Source organism: Bos mutus, chromosome 6 (assembly GCF_027580195.1).
Source record: "Bos mutus isolate GX-2022 chromosome 6, NWIPB_WYAK_1.1, whole genome shotgun sequence".
Lineage (NCBI taxonomy): Eukaryota > Metazoa > Chordata > Mammalia > Artiodactyla > Bovidae > Bos > Bos mutus.
The window spans coordinates 38,713,250-38,735,037 of record NC_091622.1 but is presented as its reverse complement, the minus strand read 5'-3'; positions in this window follow the sequence as shown (position 1 = coordinate 38,735,037).

The following is a 21,788-nucleotide window of genomic DNA, read 5'->3' as shown; positions in this document are numbered from 1 at the left end:
ATGTGAATTTAAGTGATTGGCATGATTGAGGATAGATAGATTTTAAGTCTATATTTTTAAAAAAACCATTTCCTCTTAAAATTAATTTGTGGAAATGTTCATATTTATAAGACAGTTATAATAAAAATAAATTTAAATACCAGGGCTGAAAACTATATTAATAACATTCAAACCATTTTAGGATATTAGATTTTCTAACTCATAGAAGCATGGGTGCTAAAATGTCATAGAGAATATTCATGCAAGTCTTTGTCAAGTAGAAAAATAAGAGCTGTAAAATGTTAGGAGCTTTGTCCAAATACAAGTGCTATTTGTAAATCCAAGACTACAATCTAGAAATTAATTTCTCAGCACTTTTCACTACAAGGAAAAGCAGCATCTTTTTAAGTTCCTCAAAGCAAAACCTGTATAAAAACAAGTATTAGAGGGACAGTAGTGATGGAGTTAAAATAATAGATCTGACAATGATCACACAAGTAGGTAAGTAATCATAACTCATCTATCTATTCTTCATACAATTATTCAACTAACAAACATTAACAGTGCATGGACTCATAGTTTTACAACTATGAGTTAACAGCTAAAATTTAAACAGTAATTTCGCTTTTATTTTTACAAACATAATTGACAACTTTCTGTGAACAAACATATTAAAGATTGAAGCAGTATCTATGTAGTGAGACTTTGAAATGTCCTTTTATTTTTGTAATGTTTTTGTGACATTTTTTCTAGAACCTTTAAAACAATTTATTTCTTTACTATTGTTTTTGTGTATATTTGCCTCACTAAACTGTAGCACAGTATGGCCAGAGTGGATCTTTTAAAACATTTATTAACAAATGACTTTTATTTATTACATATTTATTTATTAAAATTTATTATTTAAATAAATCATTTATTTACTTAAAAATGACTTTTTTTCAGAAATCTTAAAAATTAGAGCAGAAATAAATGCAAAAGAAACAAAAGAGACAATGCAAAAATCAACAAAACCAAAAGCTGGTTCTTTGAAAGGATAAATAAAATTGACAAACCATTAGCCAGACTCATCAAGAAACAAAGGGAGAAAAATCAAATCAATAAAATTAGAAATGAAAATGGAGAGATCACAAAAAAAAAAAAAAATGACTTTTTTTCTCTAGGGAAAAGTCCATTTTCTCCTCAATGCCATCTTCCCTCTCCCCGCTTCCATTACAATAAGAAGACATCTATTGTCTCCTGTTTTTCCTAAATTATTTACAGAAGAGGAAATAAATATGAAGAAAATTGTATAAAAACAAATCAATGTATTTCTCTGAACAAAAAGAAGCAAGATGCAGTTTTCAGTATAATGTAGTCATAGCTTAAGCCAAGTCAACTCAGTTGCTACTATCTTAATAATGTGTTTCTGAAGAGCCTGTTTTCACTTCATTCTTACAGAATTTAAGACTGAATTACCCAAATTGATCAACTGTATCCCTCAAATTTCATATACAATAAACATTTTGTGCTTTGTATTTTTCCTGACCAGATCTAAAATAATAAGATCAGAACCTACCATTCTATATGCTGTTCAGTGGGATGGATTGGGAGACCTTATTTTGTAGTGTTACATTTAAAGTATTAAAATATAACTGGAAATTCATAATTAAACATATTCTCCAACTAGATTTTAGTACTAACGTAATTTGTATAGTAGCATCTAGGTAATTTGCTGATTAAAAGCTGCTATGCAAACCAGCATTTTTTTATGTCTATGGTTTTAACCTTTAATTTTATAATCTGAAGGGTAGTTGCTGAGATGATTTTAACGTTAAGTATAGAGAGATGAAGTGGTACCTAAAATTATACTTACATCTGATGTTGTTCCATATACATTCAGAAAGCAAGATATATTAGATGTTTAAATTGGATTCAATATAGATGTGATTTATAATCATATGAAGTAGATTAATTGCAGAGTCATAACTGAACCAAAATTATGTGAAGAAAGAACCAAATACAAGCTAGGGGAATTTCAGATATGCTAGAGTTGGATTTCTTCCAGCCAACATATTTTCAAGTTTACTCCAGCACGAATATGCCCATACTTAATATTTCATAATTCATGTGTTTTTAATCATATGCATGCATTGTTTTTGTTCAATTGTATATAGTACATAATGCACACACATAGATGCATACAGGTACATGCTGTTAAGTCGCTCAGTTGCATCTGACTCTTTGCGATCCCGTGGATTGTAGACTGCCAGGCTCCTTTGTCCTTGGGATTTTCCAGGCAAGAATACTGGAGTGAGTTGACATTTCCTTCTCCAGGGGATTTTCCTGACCCAGGGATCAAATTCATATCTCCTGCAATGGCAGTCATTGGCAAGTGGAATCTTTACCACTGAGCCATCAGAGAAGACTTATCTAAGTACACACCTGCATACATTTGTGTGTTTGCTTATAATAGCTTACTATTCCCTTTTTATCTTCTATTATGGCCTGTTATGTCTCCTACAATAACTCCTCACCACCACCTCTATAAGTTTCAAATAATATTGAATATATATATTGAGATTCTAGAGGGAGAGAGTTCTATGCTAGTTGTATCTGGGGTTCAGGGGTAAGGGGTAATGCTACAGGGGGTGAGGTATACCCATTCCTAACTATGCTGCATTTATGTTTAACATGTACATTCAGTAAGTTAATTAGTGACTAATACTGTTTTCTATAGTACAAGTCGTAGATTATGAATTTTTGGTAAGAATGTTTAGTCTTTTTCTCTGAATGACATGAAATGCCTTTGGAGGATTGTACACAAAAGACTGACATAATTTGATGTGTGCTTTGAAAGGGTCATTGGCTGCTGTATGGAAAACAGAATGTAGGCTCACAAGGGTAGATGCAAGGACACTGGTTAGGAGGCGACTAAATGACTCAGACAATAAAGAAGCTGCCTGCAATGCAACAGACCCAGCTTAGATCTCTAGGTTGGCAAGGTACCCTGGAGAGAGGAATGGCTACCCACTCCAGTGTTCCTGCCTAGAGATTTCCATGGACAGAGGAGCCTGGTGAGCCACAGTCGATGGGGTCACTGAGAGTCAGACACGGCTGAGTGACTAACACTTTCACTTTTTAGGGCTTCCCTGGTGGCTCAGTTGGTAAAAAATCTGCCTGTAATGCTGGAGTCCACCTGCAGCAGACTCGGGTTTAACCTCTGTGTCAGGAAGATCCCCTGGAGCAGGAAATAGCAACCCATTGCAATAATCTTGCTTGGGAAATCCCATAGACAAAGGAGACTGGCAGGCTACAGGCCATGGGGTCACAAGAGTCAGACATGACTTAGTGACTAAACTACCAAGGCACCACTGGCAAAGCACATGAGTGGCTTGGAAGAAGACGGGGATAACTATAACTGTTCTATTTCTCAAAGGCAATCATTTTAACTAACCCATAGATTATTAACTTAATTGAAAGAGAAAAGAGTCTGTAAATTTCCAAATCATAGGACTGACCCTGTCAATAAACCCTGAAGTCACAACATGACAAATTTCAATAAAAGAAAATGAGAGAACAAACTCATTTATGAGTATAGATGCAAATATTTTTCCTTCATTTCCTTGAAAGAATAAAGGAACCATAAAAAGCTAAGAAGTCATTCAAATATACAAAGTGTTCCAATAAATTAAAGAATCAATTCATGTTATTAATTTCTTCAGTAATAAAAAATAACATCTAGGCAGCAGCAGCAGCAGTTAACTGTCTGAGGTATTTGATGAACTGTATCATCTATGCCTAAACAAAGTAAAACTCAGTGAAATAAGAATAAAATGATATTTCCATATAAGAAAGAAGATCTTCTATTTCAGACCTTAAAAACTACTATAAATTATGAATAATGCTATAAAGACACTGACATTAGAGTTAAACTCAAGGAAAAACTCAAAGATACCCAGTGTCATTACTAATGTTTAGCTGTAAAACACAAATAAATAAAATGTGACTTGTGACCAATCTATTAGCATTAGAATCCAAAGGGAAATTTATGTAATATATTACTCTTAAAATTACTCTTAAAAAATATTAATCATGACAAATAAACAATTGACAGCAATTCAATAGATAGCATTGTAAATTTTCAAATTAATAATTGTGTAATTACAATATATAGTCACACAATGAATAACAATTGTCTATTAATATGAAAATATCCAGATACCCAAATTTTTCAATTATTAAAAAAATGCAAATTTTAAAATGCTATGCCTACTTCACATAACTGACAGCTTTTTAATAATAATAATAATATAAAACTGTTTAAGGAAACTCAAGTTCTTAGTCATTGCTGATGGCAGTATAAATTGTTTAACATTTCCAGTTGGCAATTTAAAAATATATATGAAAGGCTTCAATTCTGGCACTCTTTTACCTATCAGTGTTATTTCTATACACATTCATAAAAAATCAGTCACGGGCTCAATCAAAGACAGAGGTAAATAATCTTCTCCACATGATTGATTATTACAATGAGAAGTTTTCTAAAACTAAAACATTGATATCCTGTAAAGGGAAATAGCTAAGAAATTATAACCACTTCATATGATGTAACATCATACAATCATTAAAAAATAAAATAAGAAAGCAATGTCAAGAAACTGAAAATTTTCATAAGATAGCAAATTTAATTCAACTGATTGCTCGGTACCATATACAGTACAAAGCAAAACAAGATTAACCTTTCTGTAATAAAATTTAGCAAACTACAAGCACAGATTTCAAAATGTTACCATTGATTATCTCTAGCTTCTAGGATTCTGGTATATTTTTTCTACCCTATGCCCTTTAGAATTTCTTAAATGTTGACTATGTATATGGGGCTTCCCAGGTAGCACTAGAGGTAAAGAACCTGCCTACCAATTCAGGAGGTACAAAAGATGGGTCTGATCCCTGGGTTGGGGAGATCCCCTGGAGGAGAGCATGGCAACCCACTCTAGTATTCTTCGCTGGAGAATCCCATGGGAAGAGGAGCTTGGAGGGCTACAGTCCATAGGGTTGCACAGAGTTGGACATAACTGAAGTGACTTAGCAGGTACATATGTATTCATTATTTAATAAATATTTGAAAACCAAGTACATAATTTATTTTAAAATAATTCAATTTAGAATATTTTTATTGCCAAAGGATAGACAAGGTAAAACAGTATTGATTAGAGGACCAATCTTTCTTTAGAAAGGCTATGACTCATTCATTTCAACAAGCACTGATTGACTCTGCTCTTTTTTATTTCCCAAGCTAGAAACAAGGCATTCAAAGATGAGTTAGTCACAACCACTTTCTCATAAATCTGTTAGACCAGTGAAGGAATCTGACAGCAACAATGTCAGTGCAATTGCAATGAATTGGATATTTACCTGGATAAAGGGCACAGAGGATGAGTGTGGCTGCCTGGGTGAACAGGAAGTTAAGAAAGGCTTCCTTTTCTTTCAGTGATTTTGAAATCAGTAAAAGATAAGCAGGAATTTTCTGCATAGATGTAATAGATGAATTCAGTCTAAGAAAAGGCATCTCATAAGAAAAAAAGGTAGAGAAAAAGATGAGATTCCTATCATTGCTAATGAAATTTGTCTGTAAAAATGTCAGATGATTACCAAAATCCTGAAGAGGAAGCTGATTAAATTGGTACCTTCATAGTTGCTATAGCACCTTTATGGCATATCTTGCAAATAAGACTCTTCAAAAAGTGTTCTTTTCCTAACCTATCTATTAATCCAACATGCCCAGTCTTGACATCTACCATACTTTACTATTTCATATTTCCCAAACAGGTCATGGTGGGTCATTGTCAACACCTCCTCATCCTATTCTCTTCAAAAAACAGTGTCAGAATACCATAGTTTTTTTTTATGATATCCTTGCTTTATACTCCTGGGGATTCATTTGCATACTCAAACTGTTTGTTCTATGTCATCTTAAGTTTTGTTTTATTCAATTAGTCCAGCATCCAGCATCTAACATAAAATCTGATGCACTGTAGACATATAGTATTTAATGAATAAATAAATTAATGAATGAATTTTATACAAACTTACTACAATGGAATAGAACACTTTTCAGACTTTAACTTGGCATTATTCCTAAAAGCAATTCAGAGTAAAGAGACCTTTGGCTTATAGCTATCTATGAAATCAAGAGTCAGTAATAACATTGAAACAAAATATTTTGTTAAATCCCCACGTAATAATAAATTACAAAAATTGAACCAAGCTTCCAAAATAAAATAAAGATAAAAAAAAGTTCAAAATGAAATCAGATACATTAAGTTCAAAAATGACTTTACTGAACTTATACAAATCAGCCTAATAGTCCAACCCACAACTAATGGACACAACATTGGTAAATAGATCATGATGCTACTATTTGATAGATACAAAAGTCACAGCTTTGTTTAATACTCTCCCTCAGCAAAAAACATAGAATGACTCTATTTTACTGAACTCCAGATTTCATAGTCCCAGCAAGAAATAACCAGAGAAGGAAGATGCATCTCTTCTGTGTATTTACTGTTGAAAGGCCCAAGAACTTCTATAGCTCCTAAATTGCTCTATTAAGTATATAGCCATTTTGTCACCCACGTCCTCAAATAAAATACCCATTAAAGAAGGAACTTGTTATTGAAAAGTTCCTTATTTACATGGTTCCAAAATATTCTTAAAAGACACAAAAAGATTAATTAGGTCCCATTTGTTTATTTCTGCTTTTATTTCCAATATTCTGGGAGGTGGGTCATAGAGGATCCTGCTGTGATGTATGTCAGAGAGTGTTTTGCCTATGTTCTCTCCTAGGAGTTTTATAGTTTCTGGTCTTATGTTGAGATCTTTAATCCATTTTGAGTTTATTTTTGTATATGGTGTTGGGGCTGGTGCGCTGGGAAGGCCCAGGGGGATGGTATGGGGAGGTTGGGAGGGAGGAGGGTTCAGGATGGGGAGCATGCGTATATCTGAAATTAAAAAAAAAAAAAAGAATAAAAAAAAAAAAAAAGACACAAAAAGAAGCATAGGGCCACATGGCAAAAGTTGAGTACCTTTTGGATTCTTTCCTTGATACAGAAGGAGCCTATTCAATTCTGGAGGCTCATAAGCCTTGTAAGCAAATATAGAATGCAGAGGCACTACTGGGATGCTTCCAGTGAAAGACAGCACTGGCTTTTTCATAAGCCGAGAAACTACTTTATAAGCTCTTGGTGACTTGAGGGTATGCAGTCTGCACATGTGTATTTACAACAATGCTGACCGCAGGATTTTAGATAGTGCCTGAGTGAATAAATGTTGAATAAATAAGTAAATGAATTAGTGGATACATAGTCTTTAATGAAATATAATTTGATATATCTGGAAATGTACTCTTATTTCTAATCAGTAATACTATATAAAAACCCCTTGGCTAAAACTAGTTGTATTAGGCAAAAGCTGTATATAGGCATCAGCTTTGTATCATGAACTATGGATACACGGATCTATGTGTGCATGTTTCTACACATATTTATGATTATATATAATCTGCTTGAATATATAGGTCTTGGGCTTCCCAGGTGACACAGTAGGTAAAGAATCCACCTGTAATTCAGGAGACACAGGTTTGGTCCCTGGGTCAAATTCTCCTGGAGGAGTGTGTGGCAACCCATTCCAGTATTTATGCCTAGAGAATCCCATGGACAAAGGAGCCTGGTGGTCTACAGTCCAGAGGGCTGCAAAGAGTCAGATACAATTGAAGCAACTGAGCACACACATACAGGCCTAATAATATGCAAAAAAAAAAAAAAAGAATGCATATCTTTAAAGAACTAAACACCTAAAAATTTTAATAAGATATGTATTTCTAGTTAGAATGTGGGTATTTTTAATTTCTTAATATTGCTTTCTATATTCTCTAAATGTTCCAGAAAGATATATATATATATATATATATATATTATATATAATAATTTCTAAATCATTTTTTATTAACAGAAGATACTGATGGAGTTATAGAGAGGAGAAAGTCTAGTCTCTCCATTGTAAAGAGATTAAATATCATTCACCCAATTGAATGTATGAAAAACAAAAGTCCAATTCAATAGTTGAGTTTTCTTTTGGGTACTCATTCTGGGTGAAACTTTAAGGTGTTGTTTCTGACAAGACACTTAGATGTGCATATAAATTCATCTCTGCTTCATGATTTTAAACATGAGCTGAACCAAAAGAAATATGGGATTAATCTTTCATTCATGAGAAAATATATCTAACTGGAGGCTGTAAAAATGATGGCATTCTGATGAACTGAGGTCCTTGTGTATTTGTGGGCAACTGTATACTCTTGAGTTGACCACCTCACTTGCTTCCTGAGCTGCTCTTGGGAACAGCACAGACAACTACAATAGGCGACCATGTCCCTTCAAGAAGAGAAAGGATTTGCAATGAACTTAAAGGAAACTTTGGCAGGAACATTAAGAAAGACCTTGGTCTTTCTGACTGCCAAATTAAACAAAGTAAAGGATGTCATTTATTTTACTTAAGTCAGCTCAGTTGATTCATAATACTAGCGGCAAAAGCATCTTAGAGAAACAGGTCAGGGATCACTAATCCTTTCTTAGTGGCTTTATTATCTTATTAGATTTAAGCTAAAGGAAAAACAATCCGATAAGCAGCCAAGATGCTTACAGAGAATTAAAATGCTTTCTGAGATTACTTGAGACTGAGCACAGTTTCAATCTTGCTTTAAAATAACAGGCAACTTTCTTCCGTGAAGTTGAATAAAAGAATAATACACATATATGAAAACATGAAATATTTAATATTTGGAGTTTATAACTACTTTCACATCTGCTGAAGTAACATTCTAACTGGTCTCCCAGTTTCGCAGTCCTCATTCACCAGTCTCTATCATTCTCCTGCTTACCAGGCCCTCCTGGTTATATACTGTTTATAGACAATAGTTCTCAATGTGGGAGATATCTAAGGTACAAGATTGGGAATAGGTCCCTAGTCCTCCAGGTGTTTTTTTTTTGTTTGTTTGTTTAGAACCATTGACCTAAAAACTACTAAATAAACCCCTTAAGGTGGCATTTGATGTCTTTCAAACTCTGTCCCAGAGCTGATTTTCTGACATATTTCAAACCATCTCCCTCCATGCATATGAATGAGTCAGAGTCTTCCTTACTTCCTGATCTTACTGTGTCCTCTCAGGGCTCTCAAGTTCTTCATTTAGTTCTTTCTGCTTAGATTGAAATCCTTGAAGATTCTAAAATTTTTGGATTTATCTTCTAATACTCTGGCTGCTAAACCACAGCAAAGGTTCCTATTGCCTAGTACCCACCCTTCTAGGACCGGAGAGGAAAGATTTTAAACCTCCAAACTGAACAGTGTAGGTTTTTTGAGAGTACAACCGTTTATGAGTGTATTAAAGGTCATATGCTAAAGCTTACCCTTGAAGCCAATCACTCTGTAAATATTTCATTCTATGAAATCCCTGATGATTGTTGATTAATCCAGCCTCCATGCATTCCTATACAGTCAGCATAGCAGAGCAAACACATAAAAATAAATAAATTTATTAAAAAGTTATGGGCTTTGGAGTTTGATAGTTCTGGTATTGATTAGCAGGACTGCCAGCTATCAGCTATAGGATTCTGAATAACTAAAAAAGTTTTTAAATACTTCATCATATCCCCTTAGAAATACATGCTTTGCAGTTGCATTACCATCAGTTTGGGGCTGAGTTGTGTCCTCGAAAAATTAACCCACAGTGCTCCAGAATGTTTGACAGTATTTGGGTCTTTAAGAGGTAATTAAGTCGGGCCTTAATCTAATGTGACCAATATCCTTATAAGAAAAGGAGATTAGAATGTGGACACATACAGGAAAAAACCATGTGACGACACAGGGAAAAGATGGTCATCCACATGCCAAGGTGAGAGGCCTGAGGAGAAACAAGTTCCCTGATACCTTCATCTCAGACTTCTAAACACTAAAATTGAGAGACAATAAACTTCTGTTGCTTATTACCCTGTTGTTCTGTCAGTGTACTTCAATATGGAAGCCTTAGCAAACTAATACACCATTTGTAGACTTTAGTGTTATAATGGATACACTTAGAGACTAAACTGTATTATGGGTGTCTTTGTCAAACTGACTTAAACATAAGATAGCATCCAAAAAGTTGGAGTTTTCACCCAGAAACAAATTAATAATGGTATTTTTCTTGCTAAAAAACACAAAACAGAGTCTGTTTTGGGAAACAAACATATATCTTTTGTGCATAAGGGATACATACTAGATGACTTCGCATCATGCAGACAATGTGTAATGAAACTGGTAGATAAATTAAGCTTATTTACTGTACTCAGAGGCTGGAGTGGATTTATTAATGGTGAAGCTTAAGCAAAGTGAATCATGAATGAACCTCACAGTTGCTGTGGCTGTTTAGTCACTAAGTCACGTTGGACTCTTTTGTGACCCCGTGGACTATAGACTGCCTCACAATAGATGAAGACATATTCATAGTTCCCGTTTTAATTCTAGGATGCCAAAGGTTCAGACATATTCCCTAGCAATGCCTATCAGATTCCAGATGAATGGAGCTTGCTTCATTGGGTCCCCAAGCAAATATTAGATTTGTGTAGTATTTGGGTACCAAGATATTGCATTTGTCTAGCATATTACAGATTTGAGAACATCTCTTCTTATATTTTCTCATTTGGTCTTTATTATGATTAAGCATAATAATAATTTTAAACTCGACATGGTTACTCAAAGGCTTTAAATATATTCCCTTTCTTAAGTTTCAATGCATGAGAATGTATTGAATTTTAGCCAGAATTTTAGTAGCATCTGCATGCTTTTTCAGTGCTGTGGCAGATGAATAATATTATCTTACTACAAATTACTACAGTCCAAATTCATTCCTCTGAGACCAGAGAGATCACTTATAAACTACTAGGCCATACAATTTCAAGTTGTTTGGGAAGGTAGTTGTTGTTATAAGTGTATACGTGAACCGTGAACTTCCAGATGTTCAACTGGTTTTAGAAAAGGCAGAGGAACCAGAGATCAAACTGCCAACAAGACTGGATCATCAAAAAAGCAAGAGAGTTCCAGAAAAACATCTATTTCTGCTTTATTGACTATGCCAAAGCCTTTGACTGTGTGGATCATAATAAAGTGTGGAAAATTCTGAAAGAGATGGGAATACCAGACCACTTGACCTGCCTCTTAAGAAATCTGTATGCAGGTCAGGAAGCAACAGTTAGAACTGGACATGGAACAACAGACTGGGTCCAAATCGGGAAAGGAGTATGTCAAGGCTGTATATTGTCACCCTACTTATTTAACTTATATGCAGAGTACATCATAAGAAACGCTGGGCTGGAAGAAGCACAAGCTGCAATCAAGATTGTCGGGAGAAATATCAATAACCTCAGACATGCAGATGACACCACCTTTATGGCAGAAAGTGAAGAGGAACTAAAGAGCCTCTTGATGAAAGTGAAAGAGGAAAGTAAAAAAGTTGGCTTAAAGCTCAACATTCAGAAAATGAAGATCATGGCATCTGGTCCCATCACTTCATGGGAAATAGATGGGGAAACAGTGGAAACAGTGGTTGATTTATTTTTCTGGGCTCCAGAATCACTGCAGATGGTGATTGTAGCCATGAGATTAAAAGACGCTTACTCCTTGGAAAGAAAGTTATGACTAACCTAGACGGCATATTAAAAATCAGAGACATTACTTTGCCAACAAAGGTCCGTCTAATCAAGGCTATGGTTTTTCCAGTGGTCATGTATGGATGTGAGAGTTGGACTATAAATAAAGCTGAGCACCGAAGAATTGATGCTTTTGAACTGTGGTGTTGGAGAAGACTCTTGAGAGTTCCATGGACTGCAAGAAGATCCAACCAGTCCATCCTAAAGGAGATCAGTCCTGGGTGTTCAATGGAGGGACTGATGTTGAAGCTAAAACTCCAATACTTTGGCCACCTGACGAGAAGAGTTGACTCATTGGAAAAGACCCTGATGTTGGGAAAGATTGAGGGCAGGAGGAGAAGGGGATGACAGAGGATGAGATGGTTGGATGGCATCACTGACTCCATGAGCATGGGCTTGGGTGAACTCCGGGAGTTGGTGATGGACAGGGAGGCCTGGCGTGCTGTGATTCATGGGGTAGCAAAGAGTTGGACACGACTGAGCGACTGAACTGAACTGAACTGAAAACTGAAGAAAACATATTGAATTCTCTGAAAAAAATAACAACTTTACCAAGACTCTGGATGTTATAATCTTTAAGAAAACAATTTTAACAAATCCCATTTCACAGATGAAGAAACCACAATTCAGAAAGTTACTTATCTAAGATTGCCCTCATACCCAGAATTTTAAAGTGAGTCTGTTGGATCCCTGGGTCAGGAAGATCTCCTGGAAAAAGAGAATGCTTACACACTCCATTATTCTTGCTGGAGAATCCCGTGGACAGAGGAGACTGGCAGGCTACAGTCTGTGGGGTCACAAAGAGTCGGACACCACTGAGCAGCTAACACTTTCACTTTTCACTATCAGACAACAATGTTTATATCTTTCCATTGTGACAACCTATTTCCACTCATTTTTTTTAACTTTAGAGAGTAATCTTACTCTGCTTAACTAGGAAAGGCAATTACTGCTAAGGAAAAGTGACTGCCCTCATGGAAAACTCCTAATGCCAGAAAAGTCTTCATTAAAAGATTAGAGATTGTCCTTTATATACCATCATCTTTATCAACTCCATCCCCCCAAAGTCGCTGCATATCATGGTGCAGAACACAATGTTTAGATTTTAATGAAGAATTTAGAAAAAAGAACTAACGTTTATATAGTCCCACTGAACACTATATTAGACATTTCTCAATTCATGAAAGTGAAAGTTAAGTCTCTCAGTCGTGTCCAACTCTTTGTGACCCCATGGACTGTACCCTACCAGGCTCTTCTGCCCATGGGATTTTCCAGGCAAGAATACTGGAGTGAGTTGCCATTTCCTTCTCCAGGAGATCTTCCCAACCCAGGGATTGAACCCGGGTCTCCTGCATTGTAGGCAGACGCTTTACCGTCTGAGCCACCAGAGAAGTCCTCATTTCATGAAACTCCTACAAAAATGCTAGGAAGTAGACATTATTAAATTAAAATGAAGAAACGGGCACCAAGAGATTAAATAACTCCCCCAAGGTAATATAATTAATGCATAGCAAAACTAGTTTTGGAACTTTATTTTATATTATACTTTAAAATAGTTAAAAATTCTGATATTTTAAAATACGATATTTTTCATTGGTTGTCATCTATTAGACCTGTTGTAAAGCTATCTATTCATTCACTAATTTATGCAAAAACACATTTACTGAGTGCCTACTATGTGCTTCGGAGTAGGGATACATGATAAATTTAGTTCTTGCTCTGGAATAAGTTTTGTTGATGAAAAAGAATCATTAAACAAATAAATTTACTGAATTTATAAATGTGATGAGTGTTATATTGGAAATGTGCAGGGTACTGTGAAACAAAGGAACTAGATTTTTTATTTTAATGACAAAATTTCCCTTTTTGTTCAGTTAATATCCTTAACCTGATAAAAAATTAGCATTCTGCCCAACATATGTACAAGCCATCTTTTTTCCCTCCATTTTACATTCATCATTTACTTAACTTACATCATGAACTCCACTTAAATTACTGTATCAAGGATCTATATTTTCATTAACTTTGTAACAATGCCCTTATTCATCTTTACAACAGTGCTTTGGGCAGAACTTTGCTAAGATCCATAAATCACATCAAAGACTTTGTTTCAAGCAGGTTGCTCAGATGTTCATTTAGTTAATAAGAGGAAGACTGGGATATTTTTTGCTTTTCCTACTCATTTAAATCAAAAGAACATCAGGATAAAATTATCCTCTAGCCTTCTAGGCTATGCCTGGTATATTATAATTATACATCAAGATTTTGCCAAGTTTGGGGAATGGGGACCAAAGTCATTCTGACAGTGTGTATGTATTGGACTGAAATTGTCTCAGTTATGAAATACTTTATTACATACTCTCACTAAACAACTAAATTCCTCTTTTAAGTGCAAAAATAGAGAGGATACATGGTACATAAAAAATAAAGTGAAAAGGTATTAATTTATCTGAGACTTCATATCTATTTATCTATCTACCTATTCATCTGTCTGTATATGAAAAAGATAATGATTGCTACTTCTTAGTGTCAACTTAGAATTCAATGAGTTATTTCTCGAAAGTCTACATAATGCCTAGCATAGAATGAGTAACCAGCTTGAGAAGATTATCACCCTACCTAAACTCTACAGACATGTATAAATTACAGACATCAGTGAAATCAAAAACAACATGGAGAGGCACCTAATCCTAAAGGGTTTTCTGATTTTCTTCTGAAATTGAATTTTTTATGTAGTGAAAATGGAAAGTAATGCAGATGTTCATTTCTGAATTCTATAATCTTTAAATCATTGACAAAAATGCTTTATTGAACACTAAAAATACCGAGGCTAATCAAGATGCTGGAGTTAGTCTATCACAGTTAAATTAGTATCAAAATTATTTAACACTGTAGAGACATCCAACTGTGCTCTCCAAATGTACACAGAGAAAATCCAATTTGGAGAGTATAGCAAGAATAGTAAAATTCACAGAAACTCTTGAGATGTTTACTATTTACCTGAGATGTCAAATATGGCAAATTGAAAAGTCATTTTGAATAAAATAGCAAGATCCAATATATTGATATTACATAACAATGGGTACTGATGAACTCATTTCAATTATATAGGAATATTTGGAAGATTTCTATGATATTCACAGATCTAGGGACATGTGAACACATGGAAAATCAAATTCATGGAAGATTCTGTGTTTTAATAGTTTTGGCAGGAAATACAAATGTATAGAGTCTTCATATGTTAATATCTGTTTCACAAAGTGAAAAATTATTCTCATCCATTTTGGCAGACATGTATTCATTCATTTAATAAACGCATACTGAATACGGCCATAGGAATCAGAGTTACAGAGACAAAAATGACCCCGGACATTCTTGCAGTTGACCATTTGATGACTAGTTCACATAGAGATTCATAATTATAGTAAAAAATTGGAGGATAATAAAAATTAAATTTCTAATTCATCATAAATGTATCACAGAAGTTCTCTGACAGGAGGTAACATATGAATAGAATCTGTCAATAGAGCAGTTAGGCTGCTAGAGGAAAAAAGAAAATAATAAAGATATAGACAGAAAAACAGGTATTTGTAAGCCCTCCTCAGACAGCCATTTTGCTTTTTTGCATTTTTTTTCTTAGGGATGGTCTTGATTCCTGTCTCCTGTACAATGTCACGAACCTCCATCCATAGTTCATCAGGCACTCTGTCTGTCAGATCTAGTTCCTTAAATCCATTTCTCACTTCCACTGCATAGTCATAAGGGATTTGATTTAGGTCATACCTGAATGGTCCAAAATCACTGCAGATGGTGATTGCAGCCATGAAATTAAAAGATGGTTACTTCTTGGAAGGAAAGTAATGACCAACCTAGACAGCATATTAAAAAACAAAGACATTACTTTGCCAACAAAGGTTCATCTAGTCAAGGTTATGGTTTTTTCCAGCGGTCATGTGTGGATGTGACTATAAAGAAAGCTGAGCACAGAATAATTGATGCTTTTGAAGTGTGGTGTTGTAGAAGACTCTTGGACTGCAAGAAGATCCAACCAGTCCATCCTAAAGGAGATCAGTCCTGGGTGTTCATTGGAGGGACTGATGTTGAAGCTAAAACTCCAATACTTTGGGCACCTGATGCGAAGAGCTGACTCATTTGAAAAGACCCTGATGCTGGGAAAGATTGAGGGCAGCAGGAGAAGGGGATGACAGAAGAAGAGATGGTTGAATGGCATCACTGACGCAATGGACAGGGAGGCCTGGTGTGCTGTGGTTCATGGAGTCGCAAAGAGTCGGACACGACTGAGCAACTGAACTGAACTGAGACAGAAAAATATTTATAAATGCTAAAGCAAAGAGGAACTGTATGAATGGCATTTAGTGTTCAAGGATGGTATCTAATAGCATAGGTTTCTCGAGGCAATTTTTTATAATGCGATGGCCCTTGCATGATAAACCAAAATAGTAGTATTTTATCTTATAATATCCTTTCCAAAAGCCTTCCACACTGTCCACTGAGTACTTACTATGTGTCAACCATAGTGCTAAGAAATGTACTTACTTGTTTAACACTTGGCAACAACTGTAAAGGCAAGTATTAACACTTTCAAAAGCAGGCATTTGAAGCTTAAAAAGATTAAGTCATTGCCATTAAATTCAAATGGTCTAATTAGAGAAACCCCATATTAATATGTATTCTGTATGTTTCCAATATGATTGTTGGAATAAAAGAAGAAGGTTAACATAAACAGAGGATAAGACTTCCCTGGTGGTTCAGATGGTAAAGAATCTGCCTGCAATGCAGAAGACCTGGATTCGATCCCTGGGTTGGGAAGATCCCCTGGAGAAGGAAATGACAATGCACTCCAGTATCTTTGTCTGAAGAATTCCATGGACAGAAGAACCTGGCGGGCTACAGTGCATGGGGTCACAAAGAGTCCACTGAGTGACTAACACTTTCACTTTCTTTCAACACAAACAGAGAAAAAGACAAACACAATCCCATCAATGAAATTTTACCTGATTGGGCACTTGGAATTAACTTAGACATGTGACTTATTTAAGTTCTAAAGACATGGTAGATGAGAAAGGGAAAAGATTGTGAGCTCATCGTGTGTGAGTTGACTGAAATTCACAGGAGTGAAATGCAGAATTTTATGAATACCTAATTGTCATTATTATTGTTATTCAGTTGCCCAGTCATGTCCAACTCTTAGCAACCCCATCGACTGCAGCACATCAGGCCTCCCTGTCCCTCACCAGCTCTCGAAGTTTGCCCAAGTTCATGTTCATTGCATTGGTGATGCTGTCTGGCCATCTCATCCTCTGATGCCCTTTGCTCCTTCTGCCCTCTATCTTTCCCAGCATCAGGGACTTTTCCAATGAGTCATCTGTTCACCTCAGATGACCAAAATACTTGAGCTTCAGCTTCAGCATCAGTACTTCCAGTGAATATTCAGGGTTAATCTCCCTTAAGATTGACGGTTTTGAGCTCCTTGCTGTCCAAGGGACTTTCAGGAGTCTTCTCCAGCACCACAGCTCGAAGGCATCAATTTTTTGGCCTTCTGCCTTCATTACAGTCCAGTTCTCACAACTGTACGTGACCACTGGGAGGACTATAGCCTTGACTATACAGACCTTTGTCATCAGAGTATTATCTCTGCTTTTCAACACACTGCCTAGGTTTGTCATCACTTCCTGCCAAGAAGCAATCATCTTCTGAGTTCATGGCTGCAGTCACTGTCCACAGTAATTTTGGAGCCCAGTAAAAGGAAATCTGTCACTACTTCCACTAAGCGAATAGCTAATATATTAAACTAATTGTAAAAACATTGTGAACTTCTGAATCAGTGTCTATGAAAGTGAAGATAAGAGAGTGAGCTAGAATCCCTGGCTTAACTTGGTAGAGTGTAATAGCAAATACCCTCAAGTCTCCTAAAGAATAACATTCTAAAAGGTGGCTACTCAATTTTCTTAAAGGGACTGATTTTATTTCTTTATATCTGCTCTTTAGCATAACATTGCCTACCACCTGAACTATTATTTTGCTGCTTAACAATCTCAAATATTTATAGAGTCTGTAGTCTACTTGGAATCCACTAGTCTTGGCTCTGAATGTGGGTTAGGTTCAACTCTGTTGTGTGTATTATTATTTTCTTTTCAGAAATTACCCATGGCACATTCTTACCGCAAAACATAGATGCTTAAAAGAGCAAGGCAAACCATACCCACATGCCTAATCATGTTTACTATGATTACTTTAAGTTAAAAAAAAAAGCCATAGCCAATCCAGCGTCATGGCACTGGAAAATATACTCCATCCAGAATGGAAGTCATATAGAGTTAAAGAGGAAAAAGCATGGATGTAATTAATCTCTTCAATACCATAAGAAGTTTAGCAAATTGATCCAGCTTTATTAAGTGAAAAACATTTGCATACTTTATCTTGAAGATTGATGGTTCTCTTAAGATGTGGCCACAAGTTGACTGGCTAACGTTTTTTAAGTTTCTAAATATCAGTCATTTCCTGTGTCAGCAAAGTAAGATATTTTAAAAATAGTATCTAAAATAATATATTTCATAATTTTAAACTAATTTTAATATGACTATGATGCATTTCAATGTGCTAAAAGCAATTGAAAAAGAAGTAAGAATACCAGCTAGTAGATTATCGGCATGGTGAAATTATCAAATGCTATGGTCTGAAAGTCTGTGTCCATATGCTGAAGTCCTAACCCCCAAGGATTGTGGTGTTGGGACGAAGGGACTCTGGGAGGTTTGTAGTTGATGAGAGAGCAGCCTTCCTGAATGTGCGCTAGTGTGCTCAGTGGCTCCTTCCCGAATGGGATGACTGCTGTTATAAAAGAAGCTCCAGAGAGATCATTGCCTCTTCTACCACGTTAGGGAGGACAGATAGAAGGTATCAATTATGATCAAAAAAGAGGGCCTTTACCAGAATGCGACCATTCCAACATCTTGAGCTTGGACTTCCAGCCTCCAAAACCATGAGCAGTAAATTTCTGCTATTTATAAACAACTTATTCTGTGGTATTTTGTTAAAACAGTCCAGCCCAGACTAACAAACTTTTTTTTTAACCTCAGGAAAAATTAACATACCTCATGTGATATTTTGGATTATATGAATCTGACATGGGAGCTAGGGTTAATTCATGAATAAACATTCTGGAAAATCATAAAAATTGTGTTAATTGTCCTATGAATTATATTGTAAATACCATTTGGGGGACCTATTTATAGAATCAGAGTTAAAAGTCCATACTCAATAGGCCAATTATTTAATGCTTTGGAGTTTCATTTTCTCCTATGAAATGGAGGCAATACTATCTGCCTTTTAGTATGGCATGGATTAAATGAGGTAATTTAATTATCTGTATGGATTAAATGATGTAATTCCTATAACAGACAAATCACACTTCTTAAAAGATAGAAAAACATTAACTATTATAATTATTGTTATTATAATAATTACCTCTCAACCTTAATTTCCTCTTCTGTACAACATATATAATATACATATTTGTGAGCAAATGTAAATCGGAGTAAAAGCAAATTGGAGAAGGCAATGTACTCTAGTATTCTTGCCTGGAAAATCCCATGGACGGAGGGGCTTGGTAGGCTGCAGTCCATGGGGTCACGAAGACTCGGACATGTACTGAGCGACCTCACTTTCACTTTTCACTTTCATGCACTGGAGAAGGAAATGGCAACCCACTCCAGTGTTCTTGCCTGGAGAATCCCAGGGATGGGGGAGCCTGGTGGGCTGCCGTCTATGGGGTTGCACAGAGTCGGATACGACTGAAGCGAATTAGCAGTAGCAGCAGTGAGCATTCCAGGAGTTGTGAATGCATATTCTGAGTGCACCCAGAAGCCAGTGCCTTGGAATTTCTGATTTATTTTATCTAAGGAATTTGGAAGAGAAACCAATAGCATTTCATTAAAACATAAGAGAAGAAACTATTCTAAATTCAGAAGATAGAACTGAAAATAAAAAATAAAATTCAGGACATTCAGGAAGGAAATTGTCATCTGACTAAAGAAAAGAAAAGCAGGTAGTTGGAGGAAATGAGAAACAAGTATTGAAATAGGGAATAAAGTGAGAAGAAGGAGTTTCATAAAGAAAAGGAAGCTTTATCCACAGCTGAAGATGGAAATCAACTTGATTCCTTTGGAAAGACTGGTAGGATCTTGGCAGCAATGTCTGAATAGTTGGGAAATTTTTTATAAAAATACTTTCAAAGAAAACTATGGATATTTTACCAAAAAAACAAATCCCACCCTGGAATAATATCTTCCAATGGAAAATAAAAATAAGACTACAATTCTTTTTTCATGGACCTATAGTCTGAAAACCTAATGTTCTAATGTTATATTTGGAACATATTTTGGAGCTATTTTAAAAATATATCAAATATGCTATAGTTTCATCCACAGATGAATTCTCTCAAATAGAGTGTTCATCTTCTCATGACTGTTCTAAAACTGTCAGGTAAACTGAATTTCCCAGGTCCAGTTATATGCTTTAGCATTGTCATTTTTGAATTTTGAAAACGATACCTACTTTACCAAGTTCAAATTCTATTCAACAATAAAACAACAGCTTTTCCTGGTATGTGAGAAAATAATATTTTGTGCATTTATTTTTATCCTTTTTATATTTATAAAATGCTTCCAATATATTGGGAAATCAAAAAACTAATAAAGGTCATTTAATAAATAAATCAAGTTTGTAGCATCTAGTTTTGCTTTGAAAAAGTTTGACATAGTTGTTATTTGACATAGCACAAACAAGTAGAGGGAAAACTTAGCATGAGAAAAAACCCAAACCACTCAAAAATAATTTAAAACACACTCATAAACTTATAAAACCACAGGTATCAATTTGAGTATATGACAAAGGAAACAGACAATAAAAAAAAATACTGGTGAAATATTTTAGGCTTTTAAAAAATAATCAAATAGTTATATATCTGTAGTTTGTACGGAAACAGTTTGGCCCATTATTAGAAAGACAAATCCTTGCTTATTATCACAAATCATTAAATGAAAAAATATACAAGGACACAGACAAGATTAGGGTACAAAGTTTTTTGAAATAACTACTCTGCCTGAAAAAAAAAAAAAAAGTTTTCTCCTATTTTAGGAGTTATTTCAAGTTTTATCTTTTCTGTGAGATAGTCTCTGAGTTATAAATTCAGATTCAACAATTTAACATTGTGTTAATCATTTGAGCTGATAACAATTATTTTAGTTCTCCTTTTCTAAACATGTTGCCTTCTTCACTCTCTCTGAATATAAGTGTGGCTATATGACTTGTTTAGATGAGTGAAACATAAATACAAATGAAATATGTCGCTTCTAGGAAGAAGCTTTAAGATTCAGTGTGTAACTTGTCAGGAGTGCCCTGTGTTTGGTAATTTAAAGCATGTGTCAAGATTAAGCCTTTGTTAGCTTAATCTCCAGGTGTCTGTTAATAACTAGAGGAACCTACCTGGCTGCAATTACCACATTAAATGAGAGAGAAATAAAATATGATAATGCTGTCACATTGATTTTTGAGATTGTTACTACAGAATAACTTATCTTGACTAATATAATTGCTCTTACCTTTGTGATTTTATATCCATATATTCATATGAAAATGTATACATTCAAACGGCAGCTTTCATACTATATATTTAGTTAAATATCTTATTTCTTCATCACACTGCAAGTGTTTTTAGGGTCCAATTCATATTTTAGGCTTCCCTGATAGCTGTTAGTAAAGAATCTGCATGCAATGAGGGAGACCTGGGTTCGATTCCTGGGTCAGCAAGATCCCCTGGAGAAGGGAAAGGCTATTCACTCCAGTTTTCTGGGTCACAAAGAGTCGAAAATGACTGAGCGACTTTCACTAGCATAGAGTAGAAACTAAAATATGTTTTCTAAGTAAATGCTGCTAAAAGTAGTAGTTAATAAATGACTATTGACTTTTATGATCCAAAAAATTATAGAATTTTCATATTATGTTATTCATGGCACTCAAACAAGAACATGTATCATTTCTAATTGAAATAATAAACAATTGAGGAGT